A 15,348-nucleotide genomic window follows, 5' to 3' on the forward strand; every position below is an offset into this window, starting at 1 on the left:
GTGTTTATTTCAGGGACAATTCTGAAGATTATATTTCATTGAACGATATAAAGGGAATTCAGATAATTTTATAGTTGACTAACTGTAAAACATTTTATCTTGCTTATTATTGTTTTCATATTGTATTTTCTTACTCTTTCTCTATTTGAAAATTAGAAAACTCTTATGAAACTTTTATACTAGAGTTGTAAAAAAATACCCTTAAAATAAGAAACTTTTTAGTACAGTCCATTTGTTGGTTACTTATTAAAAAAAAACAAAAAAAAACGCGTAAACGAAGCTCCTCTACAAAGTATACTTTAAGAACTTTTTTGTTATGCGAAAGTGATAAAATAACATAATTTAAAAATAAATTTAGTATTAAGTTAGCCCCATTACTACATAAATTAATCAATTAAAACATCTTGTTATTTATATGAAAAATGATTTTGATTTATTTATCTCTTAGAAACCGTCTACCCGTTTAGGAAGACTTTGGTACAAATAAACGTTTTCAGAAAGTGCTTTTATTTGTCTTCTGTTAAGAGGCACTATACATAAAATAACAAAATGATTTATTATTTTTATCATCATTATTATTTCTATTATTATTACTATTACCCAGTGGGCGTTTGGACGTCCAAGTTGGACCTAGGACGTCTATTTAGGACGTCCAGCAGACATCCAAATGAAACACCTTTTTTCCGCCCCTATTAGACGTCCACAGACTTCCTTTTTAGACACTTTTAGGACGAATTACGACATCTGGTAGACGTCCAAATTAAACTTATCCCAGTAAACATTAGACGTCCTTAGACGTCCAATGTTTTGTAATGATCGTTATATTCGGGCATTAGCGACACTAAAATCTAGGAATAACTACTTTTTTGAAGTTATTTATAAAGATATACTTAAATGTTTAAATTCAGATTAGATAATGTAAATGCCATAACAAAAAAAAAAAAAAAACTTTTATTATTTAATTTCTTCTTTTTGCAATTTAGGAATCGCTCGTTTTACCAGGTCGCCAACCAGTGTCACGATATTGCCTACGTCAAAACTATCTTTTTCTGAAATAAAAGCTTCTAAAACAAGCAAAATATAGAGATTTTTTTTATTTAAATATTTATATTTAAATAAATACATACTACATAAATTTTATTATAACTTTTTTGTTCTTCATAGAAACACTAAGTAGAAACCTTACAACATAATTTAATATGTAAACTAACTCACTTTTTAAACATTTGTATAACATTGTCGCTACGAATTTCCGTTTTCCCTCTATCCCTCTTTACTAAAACAGCTTTGCAAAGGTTGCGTCATTATGCTGTCTAACACATTTTAACTGTTCTACGTGGCATTGAACCATTAACATTTTTAATCTGTGTAATCTAGAGAAAATAAAAAATTTAGTTAAAAAAAAGTCCGGTGCAAACAAACCTATAGTTGAGGAATGGCAATAACAGTCTACATCAGTGTAGGGATGCTTTTAAATCAAAATAACATAAACTTTGTTTTTAGTTTTGAGCTGTCTTAATAGCGGTAACATTTTAAACTTTATTGATTAAAGTTACTTTTCAAATAAATTTTCTAATTAAAAAAAAAATAACACTGAGAAAACTACCTTCTAAAACCTTGCTACTTTATTGGAGTGTAATCAATTTTCCTCCTCTTCAAACCTCTCTAACATGTGAAGTGGTTCTGTAAATCAGTCTTATCCATGTAATCTAGAGAAAATAAAATCCACTGGGTCCTGCCTCAATATTTTCCAGAAAATCAAGGCAATCAAAGATTTTCTTTTGATTTTCCTTAATTTCATCAAACTAATTTGTGAATTCCATAAAAATAGCATATTGGAATTCTGAAAATAAAAGCTGAGATTTTAATTAAACATTTTTAAACATTCATTTGCCAAAAATGATTAAACATGTAACTTTTTGATTATATTTAATTAGCTTTTTTATTCAATAAATTCTTAATTCTAAAACTAAAATTAAATCAAACAATAAAAAAGCTTATATTATTAACGATATAATACAAAAAAATGAATAAGAAGCAGTTTTAATAAATTATCTGTAATATAATATTGATAAAAATATTCAAATAAATACAAAAGTACTCACGCTTATTTGTTATTTCTTTACAAGAAACTCCACCATCACCCATATTTGAATGTTTCCTTTTTAATTTATCAGTTTTAAAACGATCTAAAGTTGAAAATTTAATGTCAACATTTATTTAAAACAAATCAGGAGGAAAATCATGCAACACACTGGGAGATAGTGCTGCTTTCAATTTTTCTAATTCTAAAAGTTAAAATAAATACTAAGAAAGCAAATTTTATCTGGAGTTTTTTAAGTATATCTTCATCATCTGTATATGAATATTTATCACTTAGGTTATGAAAAAATCCACTTATCATAAGTTCATTAGAATGAAAAATGAAATCTAGCTCTGGACTAGGTGCATGAACTTTTTTTGACTTTCTTAATAGTTGGTACAAAAAAATTATTTACACACTTTAATTTTTTTATCATGAAAAATGATTATATAAGTAATAATAATAAAAAAATGAACTTTGATGTTCTGACTCATTTTCTGTTTGAAACTGAAGCATCTGTTGCATGTCTCTAATGTCCCAGCTTCCAAAATAAATTCAATAAACTTAAATTCTTTCCATCCTGGCTTCAGAACAGCCCACTCAGAAATATATGTTCCAAGAGTTTTGAAACTTTTGGGTAGGAAATAAACAATACATTTGGCTAAATTAACCCAATGAAAAGGAATCACTGTCTTGGTTGGTAGACCTTTTTCAGTTATAACAACAGTACCAAATAGCCTGAGAATAAAAAAAGAACTTAACTATTTAACAAATCAAAAGCATATACACTTTACATTAATTTTTCTAAAACTTTAAATAAAAAATTTAAAAGAGGAAAAAAACATGGAAGCTCTCTTCATAACATGTAGATATAATCTACTAAATTAAAATATCTTGTATATTTTAATATTTTACTAGATTAAAATATCTTGTATATTTTAATCTAGTAGATTATATCTATTATATTTCAATCTAGTAGATTAAAATATATCTAATAGTTAGTTAATTAGAAAAAATTCTTGTCAGATATCTAGATAATATATATCATTTGTTAGCACCCTGTTAAGCTCAGTAACAAATAAAAAAAATTGGTGTTCAATAAATTAGTTAACGCATGCGTGTTAGAAAATATCCAAAAATTTTCTTTGGACATCAATAGACGACTGAGTTAGAAATCAAGACGAAGTTCGACTAATTAGGACCTGTATTAGCCAAATCACGTCAGAGGCCTGCGTCTATTTGTAGGGAAAAAAATAAAAATGGTAGCTTTGTTTGAACTTTTTTAGCGCATTTTAAGGCTGTTCTGTTTTTAAAATGGTGAGATTGACATGTGGTTCTTCTACGTGTTTTAATAACTTCACTTCTAAAGACGCAAATGAGAAACCAATAAGATTTTATCGCCTTCCACGTGTAGAAGCTATTCAGAAGGAATACAAAAAACTTTTCTGTTGTAATGAATTGGGATCATGGTTACATTTGTGTAGCTCATTGGAGTAATGAACGAAAAAGTGCAACATCAATATAACAAAATAAGAGGAAACATGAAAATTATAAAAACCCTAGTGACAATATAAAAAGTCGTTTCAAAGATGCAAAACAAAAGTTCGAAATGGCAACTGAAATTTTAAATGATTTTTTAAACAAAAGTAATCTTGTTAAAATAGATACCATTCTGTCATGCTCATCAATACAAAAAGAGCCTACACATAAGAAATATAAGAAACAGTTAAGTTCAGCACTACTCAAGATATTAAATCTAAAAAAATATAATTAAGAGACGCAAAAAATCAAATTGACCTGCTTCAAGCACAAAATAAAATCTACAATACAAATATAAATAATTTTAAATATTCTGAATTACTTAACCAGCCAATTGTTTTTAAGTACTTATGTAGACTTATTATGACAGTTGAACAGCTTTGTTTACTTTTAAATTCTGTTTTACCATATACTCACTTAATTCCATATCCTGACTGCAAGAATAACACTAATCGAAGTTCGATCGATTACTAACTGAAATGTTATCTGTTTTTACTACATGTTGACTTGGACATTTAATTATTGACGCAACGGAGTTTAAATTCCAAAGTGCATCAAACTTTAATCTAAATTCTTTGATGTTTTCTAATTTTAAGAACAATAAAAAGAAAAAAATTGTTAAAAAGCATTATTTCATTTTAGATTTACATGAAATTTTTTAACATTTTTATACGCGAATAAAAAGCTGATCTGCGTCATATAGATTGTTTCTGGATTTCAGAAACAAAAGTTATATGAAAAATGATTACACTTACATACTTATATTTTACAGTTTACTGATGAAAGAAACTCTTTTCATCAGTAAACTGTATTTCAATCGCATATAACTTTTATTAGTGAAAACAGTCTTCTCCCAACCAAGATCTCCCACCAGTTTTAAAAATAAAAAAACTTCTTTGATTTTCACATAATCAAATTGACCTTTGTCAACACCCCCCCCCCTTGACACTCCTTGTTCGGCTAAGTATCGATGGCTCCGCGCAAAATCGGACTATCTGCAATCTCCGCGGAAAACAAATTTGGCATATCTGCTTTCTCCGTATAAAACAAAATTGGCATATCTGCAATCTCCGCGTAAAACAAAATTGGACTATCGGCATTTTTGCCAGATACATTTTTGGATTGTCTGCGTTTTTCGGGTGCATAAATTTTTGGTGGTGTTTCTTTAAATATTTGAAGTTTTTTATAAAATTCTACAATTTTTTAAATATTAGCGATTATTTAAACATTTATTAATAGCGATTATTTAAACACAAAACCTTGATCATAACTTGATTAAGTTTGTGAGTAAGCAAGTAGTTTTAGTTAAGATAAATATGTTAAAAATAACTTATGTTATTGTTAATAATAACATAGCATATGTAACAAAATATTGTTATGTTACATACTAATTGCTAAATTCATAATACATACTTCGTCAATTTTATTTAGCCTTGTTGTTGAGACTAATAACTTTAGATCAAATTAAATTCTTGTTATTTTATGTTGCAATGTTGCTAAGTGGTCTTTATACGCAAGATCTGCATATAAGTATATACAGATGTCTGCCAAATCAGGGAAATGCCAGGGAATTCGGATATCTTCAAAAAAATCAGGGGATTATCAGAGAAATTAGGTTAAATTTTGGAAAAATCAGGGAATCATCTTAAGGGAATCATCTTTAGATTACGTGAACTATATACAACTTATATAGCTTAAATAAGTTGTATATCGTTCACGTAATCTAAATGTTTATTTGGCAGATAGTTTTATGAACTTCTCTTGATATATTTAATGTGGGTTGTATTATTGTTTATATTTTTGCAGTTAAAGAGCATTTTTCTAAACGAGAAATAGGTAAATATCATGGAAAAGCTAAGGAAATCCAACTTGAAATATTGGCAGACATCCTGTATATATATATATATATATATATATATATATATATATATATATATATATATATATATATATATATATAAACTATGTTAATGTATTCTATAAATAGAGTGCTCAATGGTCTTAAAGAGCAGAGCAGTAGTAAATTAGTAAAAACACTTATCTAATTTTTTCTTCTACAACTTGTTTCACCATCAATAAGTAATCAGGAAGGTTAACAAATTAATCATTAGTTAACATGTTATATATTAACCTTATATATTTATAAACTTATCTTTCACCATCACTAGGTTCATCAGACTTCCTGATGAACCTACTGATGGTAAAACAAGCTGTCAAAGAAAAAATTAGATAAGTATTTTTGCTAATATATATATATATATATATATATATATATATATATATATATATATATATATATATATATATATATATATGTACATATATATATATGTATATATATTTAGTAACTTAGATCCTAACTAACGAAATCATTGTGATATATGTATATGTATATATACACACATATATCACAATAACTTTGTGTATATATAAATGTATGTATGTATATATATATACTACACGTGTATATATAAATATATGTATGTATATATATATGTATATATATATATATACATATATTTATATATACACGTATATATACACACACGCATTTATAAATATATATATATATATAAATATACATATATATATAAATATATATACAGTGGTGGCCAAAAGTCTTGGAACAAAACATTTAACAACCAAAAAAATTTATTTTTGATCAAAAGTATAAATTTTGAAGGTTTGAGGTATATTTTTAAAGAGAATGTTGTTTAAAAAAATACTAACAACTTATTTATTTTTTTTATTTATTTTACTGTTATCGTTTATTATTTTTAGTATAAAAATTTATCATAACATAAAATATGTTGTTCCAAAACTTTTGGCCACCACTGTATATATATATATATATATATATATATATATATATATATATATATATATATATATATATATATATATATACACGTATATATACACACACATATATAAATATATATATATATATATATAGTAACCTAGATCGTAACTAACAATATTATTGTTATTAACCTATTTTTGTTCATTAAGCAATCAAACTATGTGGAGTTTTCTTTGTTGTCTACTTAAAAACATTCTTTTTTGGAGATGTTACTTAACTGAACACAATCTAGTTAAAAACTCATGCATGAGTATTAAACATAATGGTTTCCAACTTTTCTTAAATTTGGTTTATCAATAATTAGGATCAAAATCCAACTGAACCTTAGGTTCAGTTGGATTTTAGCTCTAAACCATTAAATATTGGTTTAATCAGATGTCACCTCAAATGCAGTGATGATCAAAAAATTTTGGTCCAATTATATTTGATAATTTTTACATATCCAAGACCTTGGGATGTAATGATATATAAAAAAGGGTTGTAATTTTCTTACTATGATAGTAATAACTATGATACTATCAAAAATAGCTGTATTTTTTCTATAAAAGAATTATTACAAAATAACAAAAAACTGCTGTTTTAAATAAACATATCCTTAACTTGCACATTGATCTGAATATCAGGCTTTTATTACTTTTACAGTATACCCAATATAATAAATCATGACATTTGTAATAGACAATATTAATTACTTGAATTTAAATTATAGTCACATTTAGGTAACTTTTAACTTTAGAAATTATAATTTAACATACAAATACAACTTATCTAAAAACATCTATAATTTTGTAGTCCTAACATATCTTTAAGATCTAACATATTTTATTTGACGATAGCAATAATACACTTGAATTAATTAAATTTGTAAGCTAAACAAACCAACTTGTTATTTTCACATTTAACCAAAACATGACTGACTGCTATATGCTATATATTATACCTATATAATATAGATAACACAGTAACACTACTTTTTTTTTTCTGTTGAAAATAGACAAACTTGAAAAACACCAAACAATGTTTCAAATAAGCCTCGTAAAACTGTAAAACGTTTTCTTAATCCAGCAGCATTTTAATTTCAAATTAAATTTGAATATATGAAATTGGTTTTGCGATCAGCTATACTTTGATCAATTCATGATGTTTATACGCTTACTAAGTTCAGACTTGATATTAAAGTAGATGCGGACTGTTCTTATTTTAGCTGCTAAAATGATGTTCTAAAAATATTGTAAATTTTTCATTTGCATTAACATACCAAATGTCATATAACTATTTAAAATAATTACTTCTAAACAAAATCAAATGTGGCAAGTGAAACTTTGTGTTAAAACTTAAACAGATTTATATCTCAGGAATAGATGGAAAATAATGCAATTACTGTCTTCTTATTAACAACTTTTATCATCAGATCTGTCATTTGTAGTGAAATCACATTTTGACAAGGCGCATAATTTCATGCAATAAAAACTTTGAACGCCCGGAGAATGCAGATAGTTCAAAAATGAAGCTGGCGGAAAATGCAGATAGTCCAATTTTGTTTTACGCGGAGATTGCAGATACGGCAGTTTTGTATTTGGCGGAGATTGCAGATAGTCCGATTTTGCGCGGAGCAATCGGCATATTTCTTGATGTGGTAATTATTTTATGATTAAAAATATTATGTAATGTGAACGAGTTTTATTTAATAATTTCTATATATATATTGCTAGCATATTAAAATATAATAGCATGAAAGCAATCTTTTTAAAATTTTTTGTCTATTATCTTTATCGTTCAATTTTGCCAAACGGCAGCAATTAAAATTTAGGTGTTACTGCATTTGAAACAAAAATTTTTTTTTATTTCATATTTTTATAATATTCATTAAAAAAAAATAATTTTTTGAATAGTTTTTCCAATATTTGATCAATAAAGGGTTAATGAAATCTAGATCCAGACTGTGCGCTTATTTACGTAAATTTAGAATGTGTGTAAAAGATCATTAACCTAAATCATCAAATGATAAAGAATATTATTTTGAGTGGATACACACTTTTCTAATATTAAAAATCGTAGATATAAAAACTTTATGAGATGCAGAGCTGGCGATATATACTACAGAAATCTAAGAAAATATTCATTTCAAAGTGCAAATTTTTTCTTATCTAACACACATAAAGACTCTTACTCTCAAATTAAACCGCTCCACCGGCATGTTAGCAAAAATTCGACGCTACGTTAATTTTGAAACATTACTATCAATATATGACTCAATTTTTGGTTCACATTTAAAATATGCAAGCCAAGTTTTGGGATAATCTAAAACCGCCTGTTTTTCTAAAATCGTTTCGCTTCAAAATAGAGTAATATGAATAATTAATTTCTGCCCAAGAAACTTTCCTACTGACATCCTGTATCTAACATCCAAAGTTCTTCGTTTCCATGATTTCATCCAATTTTTAATTGTTCATTTGTCTGGGATAAACAACGCGGTCTCCTTCCTTCCATATTTCGTAACTACTTTAATAGTAGGACAACGTTTGGGCATAACCTAAGAACAGTCACTCTTAACAACTTAACCATTCCACAAAAACAGACAACTAAACATGGAATAAATTCCATTACATATCAGTGTATCCTTTCTTAGAACACCCTTCCGTACACCCTAAAAACAGATTTTGTCCTTAGATCCAAGAATCTGTTCTTAAAGTCACTCCATCATTTCTACCTAAAAAGTTACGCTTAACTTTACTCTTTACCTCTATAACTTTTTTCTTTATGTTTATGTACATTTTATAATTTCTTATTTGTGTATATGTGTATATATCTATGTATATGTGAATACATTATAATAATTATTTCACCTATATTTTAACTCTTTTAAAAGTCTGTTTTATAAGTGTTACTTATAAATTTTTGTAAAGTTCTACTTTTACTATGTGACTAGTTTATTCCTTATGATTTTCTCTTGTCTTTTCTTTATATTATTTTGGTCATTGCGTTTTATTAGTGAATCACTATTTGCAATGATAAATTTACTTTATAACAATAAAAATGGAAAAAATAACTATTAATCAACATTTTAACTTATTGAAGCTTTTGCAATTATTTTAAGCTACTATTGTTTTTTTGTGTAAATTTGATCATAAGTTTTAACCATAAATTAAGAAAAAGTATTAAAAAAATACAAATTTGGTCATGAATTTTAAACTTACATGCAAAGTTAAAAAATACATTTTAAAGAAATATGCTTGTCGTACTTGAATTATTCAAAGTCTTGCTTTTAAAAATATCTTTTTGGCAATTAAAAGCTTTAAAATGTTTAGTAATTAAAAGCTTTAAATTCTTATTTCCAATAATAGCACTGTTCAAATTTTGAAAATTTGTAAGTTAAAAAATATATAAATTATGTTGTATTGATTTATGATGCAATTTATAATAAAACTGGGAAATTAAAGACATTTAAGGCAAAAAATGTAAAAAACTAATTTGCTTGATTAGCATAGAGTTCAAATCTTTTTTCAAAAATAAATTTGAAACAATATATGCTACATCAAAATTTTTGTTTATCTATTATTTATGTAATCATGATAAATAATAATCATCATGATGATTTATGATGATCATATGAAATAAGACTGAGTAACTGATATCAGTAACATCAACAAAATGAGTAAGCAACAGTTTTCTATAACAACATATAAGCATAAAATTATTTTATTTAGTTAACAATATTTTAGACAACTAAAATAAAAAAAATGAATTAGATAAAATGTTTATTGTTTTCACTTTTTTATTCTTTGCTTCCACTGCAACCAGGGGCGATTCTAGGAAAAATACGAGGGGGGGTGAAATATGTTAAAAATACCGACTCAAAAATCCTATCCTAAAAATAGATATCGCCACTGTAAAAGGTAATTATATCGCGACTATCGTATATAAGCAGATTTTAAAAATACTCAAAAAACTTGTTGTTTTTAAATTCTATAAAAGTCATGTTGAAAAATAATCCATGAAATTTACCGACTATAACTTTTTTTCAAAAAAATATCGACTTTAAGTTTGATTTTACAATTGCTAGGGGGGTGTAACACCCCCCACACCCCCCCGTAAAATCGCCCCTGACTGCAACACTTGATTAAGTATTTGAGTTGCATGCTCTTTCAGAAGATGTTTCAAGCTTAATGTTCGCCAACTATCATAGCAACTTTTACCTTGACAACAGATTTAAATTCCAAATATGCAACAATATATCTTCATGCAATTTTTCAGCAACCTCGCTCATGAGGCTCTCAATGATATTGAGAACCTCATGAATGAAATAGCTGTTGATGCTAGTTGCTCGCCTGTCCTGATTAATCTGAATATTTGGTCAACTATTTTAGGCTAATTTCTTAGCTTTCACCTTTTTAGGATCAATTTTTCCGGAAGAATTCTATTCCTTTTTTCTTTCTAATATAAATAAATTACAAAATAAAAAAAAGTAAAACACTTAAACAGCTTTTTTCCAGACTTAATTTTTCATGAACGTTAAACGCTAAAAGTCTCTTCACATCTCTCTTAAATCTTGCTAAGTTCAAACATATTTTATCGAATCTAACTCTCTTTATTTTACAAAATAAAAACTAAAGAGCGTTTCAAATATTTGTTTCGAATTGGAATGATTTTGAATTGTATCGAATTAGTTTCGAATATGAATGATTTCAAGAGAGTTCGAGCAGTTGCGCGTGATTGGAAAAAATTTGTAACCATTAAATTGCCAATAAGATCGCTAACTTTTTATTAGGGATCGCTAGTGTACGATATACTAAAAATTTAGTGTACAGTTTACCGTATAGTATACCATTAAGCATTACATAAACTAAACATTTTACTTATTGATTTTTTTAAATACTATTATTATTAATTTATTTCAGAACAGAAAACCATAGAATAAACAATCTTAAACCTTAAAACGGTGAAGAGCAGCACAAACAGCGTGGTATAAAAATATAACAACTTAACAAATTAAAATTTTTACTAAGTAAATCTAAGAAACAAAAACTGAATTAAAAAAAAAACACTTTAATTATGATAAGTCAAATAATAGTCCAGTATTTTAATTAATTAAGATAATATAAATACCCGATTATCAAGTGAGTCCAAAAATATTTCACAAATAAAAGTAAACAGGTATACTAATCTGTATACTAACTTTTAGTATACCAAGTATACGGTAAAGTATACCATAAAGTTAGTATACCGTATACTGTAACCGGCGATCTCTATTTTTTATTCAAGTGCCACTCCTCAAATGTTTCTAATAATTAGTTTTACAAATTTATTAGCTAAACTTTTCATAGTTTTTTTCATCATAGCCTTTTGTGTCATGGTTAAAACTTTATAATTACTTAATTACTTAAAATTAATGAAAATTTAATGGAGTGGATGGATACATGGCCAATATGTGGTAATGAAAAACCTTATTTTGGCTTTTATCATTGCTTATAGAAAAAAGTTTATCGAATTTTTAATATATTTAACACACGCTAAATAGATTTCCCGAAATAGCACGTTGACCTCGTCTACATATGAATTTTACTTTTTAATACGTTTATATTTCATTTGCACTTATCACATTTTTAAAAAATATAAGTTACGTTATATTTTCAATTATATTATATAATTAAAAAGGCTGGGAGGAGTTAGACTTTAGAATATAATTAATGGTAAAACTATTAATAAAACCTAAATATAACTTAATCTGACGAAAACATTTATAGTCTTCATGTTTATTTAGAGCACGTTTACATGGAATTTCATGTCGGAGAGAAATGAAATATTTTCATTTCGGTCTTTAATAAACCACACATATCTGTTTACATTCACTAGGCGAAATGAAGTTCATTTTGATGAGAATTTCATTTCTGTCATTTTGACCGAAATGAAATTTTATTTCGGTTATCGTTTTATCATGTTAACAGTTTTTAATCGAAACGCGCATGCTTAAAATTTACATGATTGACATATTAGTTTTTCTTTAACGCGGTATTGGTTAATCGAAACAATCGAAAAATTTTATTCATTGTGATGTAATATTGTCACATTTGTGATATTGTCAAAAAAATTTAAATTCAATAAAAACAGTAACAATTATATGATTGTGTACGACCAAAATACTTTTTTTTTATTCATAACAGTTTATATTGAAACCACATGTATTTTTAATATAAACTCTTATGAACTGAAACCACATGTGTTTTTAATATAAACTGTTATGAATAAAAAAAGTATTACAAAACTTTTAATTTTTTTTGGTGATGCTTAGAAATTTTTTAAAGATGCATGTTCATAAAAGAAATGAGTTACAGTTGATTACCATTTAACCTTAATAATTGAAGTAACACCAATGTTGTAACCATAGCTATATTACCTAAAGCTGAAATAAAACAGCTGGTCAACGAAGCAATGTTCTTGTATATATAATTGTTTATAGGTGCCATTTTGAAATGAAGCTTGAAATGCGCGCTTAGTTAAACTTTAAGGGTAACTTAACTGTGGCTGTAAGCGAAATCAATTGTATATTGCTTAATCTCTTAAACGTTTTGCTATCTTGAGTGCAATCACATTATAGCTGTCAGTTTAGCGACTGGCAGAAACATTTTTTAAATTTAGGAAAAGTTGGCTTTAAGCCACGCAAGCTATTAGTTGACTACGAAAATTCTTTGATTACCATATTTGAAGGATAAATCTGACTGATAGGATATTAGTCACTTTTGCTAAAACTCACGGCTAGAGCTTTAAATGGCTGAAATAATATTAAATAATATTAAACAATTTTTTATAAACCCAGCCCCGTTTTTACAAGTTGAATGCCCTCTAGCTAAAATATCAAGGCGTCTTAATCCACTTACACTCAGATATTAAATGGCTGTCCACTCTCCCCCTGTATAGAAACTATGGAAAGTTTTCCACCTAGGATATTCTTATTACACCCCGCCACTCCGTACTTGTTTATTAAATTTATGAAGAGTTCCAGCCAGAACATTAAAAGTCTGTTTTACCTTAAGTATTTCTCCTAAATATAGACTTTAATACATCTTGCGTTCGAATTTCTAATGTCATTACATAATAGTTTCATATTAAGAAATGCTTAAATGTTTTAAAGTAATATTTGTTTCGTTTATAATTTGTATTAGACAAATATTCGCATTACGGAATAATATTCATGCTTCGAATTTTTTCATCGTTTATAACGTTGCCTATACGAATATTTCTTCGTAAAAAGAATATTTTGTTCGTATTTTAAGTAATAGATAAAAAAATAGTAATTTGCACACATATGACCATCAATAACATATGGAATTTAGTTTACAACTCAGGCCATTCAGCTCAATTAGTAGTAATAGTAATAGTAATAATAATAAAATGGAGGGGGAGGGGGAGGGGGAGGAGGAACTAGGCGAGGTTATAGATCTGAACCCCGCAGTTTTGTGAGACCACGAAATTGTACTACAAAGCTTAGCGGCTTTGTAACTTCTTTTTAAACGGTTATTGTAAGAAATATATGAAAGTAATGTGATGTGTAAAGCGTGGATATTTGTTGCTACATGTTGTAGTACACTTTTTCTCTATTTAGATCTGGTTCCTGATTGTACAGTAGAAGTTTGCATTCGTGGCCTTCGTCATTTTATTGGTCGCTTTGGAGCACCAGTTCAATTTATTTGTGACAATGGTTTCAACTTTTTTGATGAAGAAACACAAAACATCTCGAATTCACGACGTATACATTGATGTTTAAACATTCCTGCAGCGCCTTGGTGGGGAGGAGTATTCGAAAGGATGATCCGAACTACCAACACTTAAAAAAAGCCTTAGCACAACAAGATTTGCATATGAAGAAATGCTGACGATACTGGCTGAAGTTGAATTACAAATAATCGTCCAATCACATTTGTTTATGAAATACTTAGAGACGAGCCTCTCACTCAAAATCATGTTATATTTAAAATAAAAATGCCTCTGGAATCTCTGAATCCTAATAATTTTACAGTTCAAAGCGAAGATAAACAAAGATATTTACATCATTATGTGATTTTGCACCACCACTGGGATGTTAGGAAGAAAGAATATTTAATTAATTTACAAGAACTTCACAAAACCATTACAAATCAGAATTCGGGATTTCAAACAAAAGTTAGCGACGTCGAGTTAATTGATGACTCAAAAGTTCCACGTTCAGTTTGGAAAATGGGCATAATTTAAAGTTTTATCCCATCCAGTAATGGGCAGGTACTGGCTGCAGAAGTACGGGTAATCTCTAACAATAGACCACTTATTGTTAAGAGAACAGTTAACAAGTTTTACCAGCTAGAAGGACACTAAGAATCAAATCAATTAATTAAAGTAACATTTGAGAAAAAGATTAAGATTCAAAATGATAATATTAAAGTGCCGACCGCAGTGATGCTTTAGTTCGCTAACACGCCAGCCATATTAGCTTCTTTGAGCGTGACCGCAAAATAGTACTATAAAGCTTAGCGGCATGCGCAGGATCTCTCTCTCTTTCTTTCTCTCTCTCTCTCTCTCTCTCTCACTCTCTCTCTCTCTCTCTCTCTCTCTTCCTCTCTCTCTCTCTCTCTTCTTCGATACACTTGGTGCAACTGAAGTCTTTGTAAACGGTTATCTTATTAAACTAGTATACTATAGTTACTAATTTAGTGACATTTTTCCCAGCTAGCACACTTACGTTGGGCCAACGTATGTAAAACCATCGCGAACGTCGGCTGTTTTTTCCAATGCAAAACTAACGTTGATCCAATGTCATATGTTTAATGATGAAATTAATACCGACGGAACTAAAAACAACTGGAAAATTTACATTGGTCTAACGTATGCTTTT

At 27.6% G+C, this 15,348-nt stretch overlaps 1 pseudogene; it reads right to left on the reverse strand.

Moving 5' to 3' along the window:
* Positions 1–954: 954 nt before the first annotated feature.
* LOC145180620 (uncharacterized) lies at positions 955–4,086 on the reverse strand (annotated as a pseudogene).
* Between the last annotated feature and the right edge of the window lie 11,262 nt (positions 4,087–15,348).

Source organism: Hydra viridissima, unplaced genomic scaffold, assembly GCF_058129835.1.
Source record: "Hydra viridissima isolate aposymbiotic clone 2 unplaced genomic scaffold, HvirCarnegie_v1 scaffold_4, whole genome shotgun sequence".
NCBI lineage: Eukaryota > Metazoa > Cnidaria > Hydrozoa > Anthoathecata > Hydridae > Hydra > Hydra viridissima.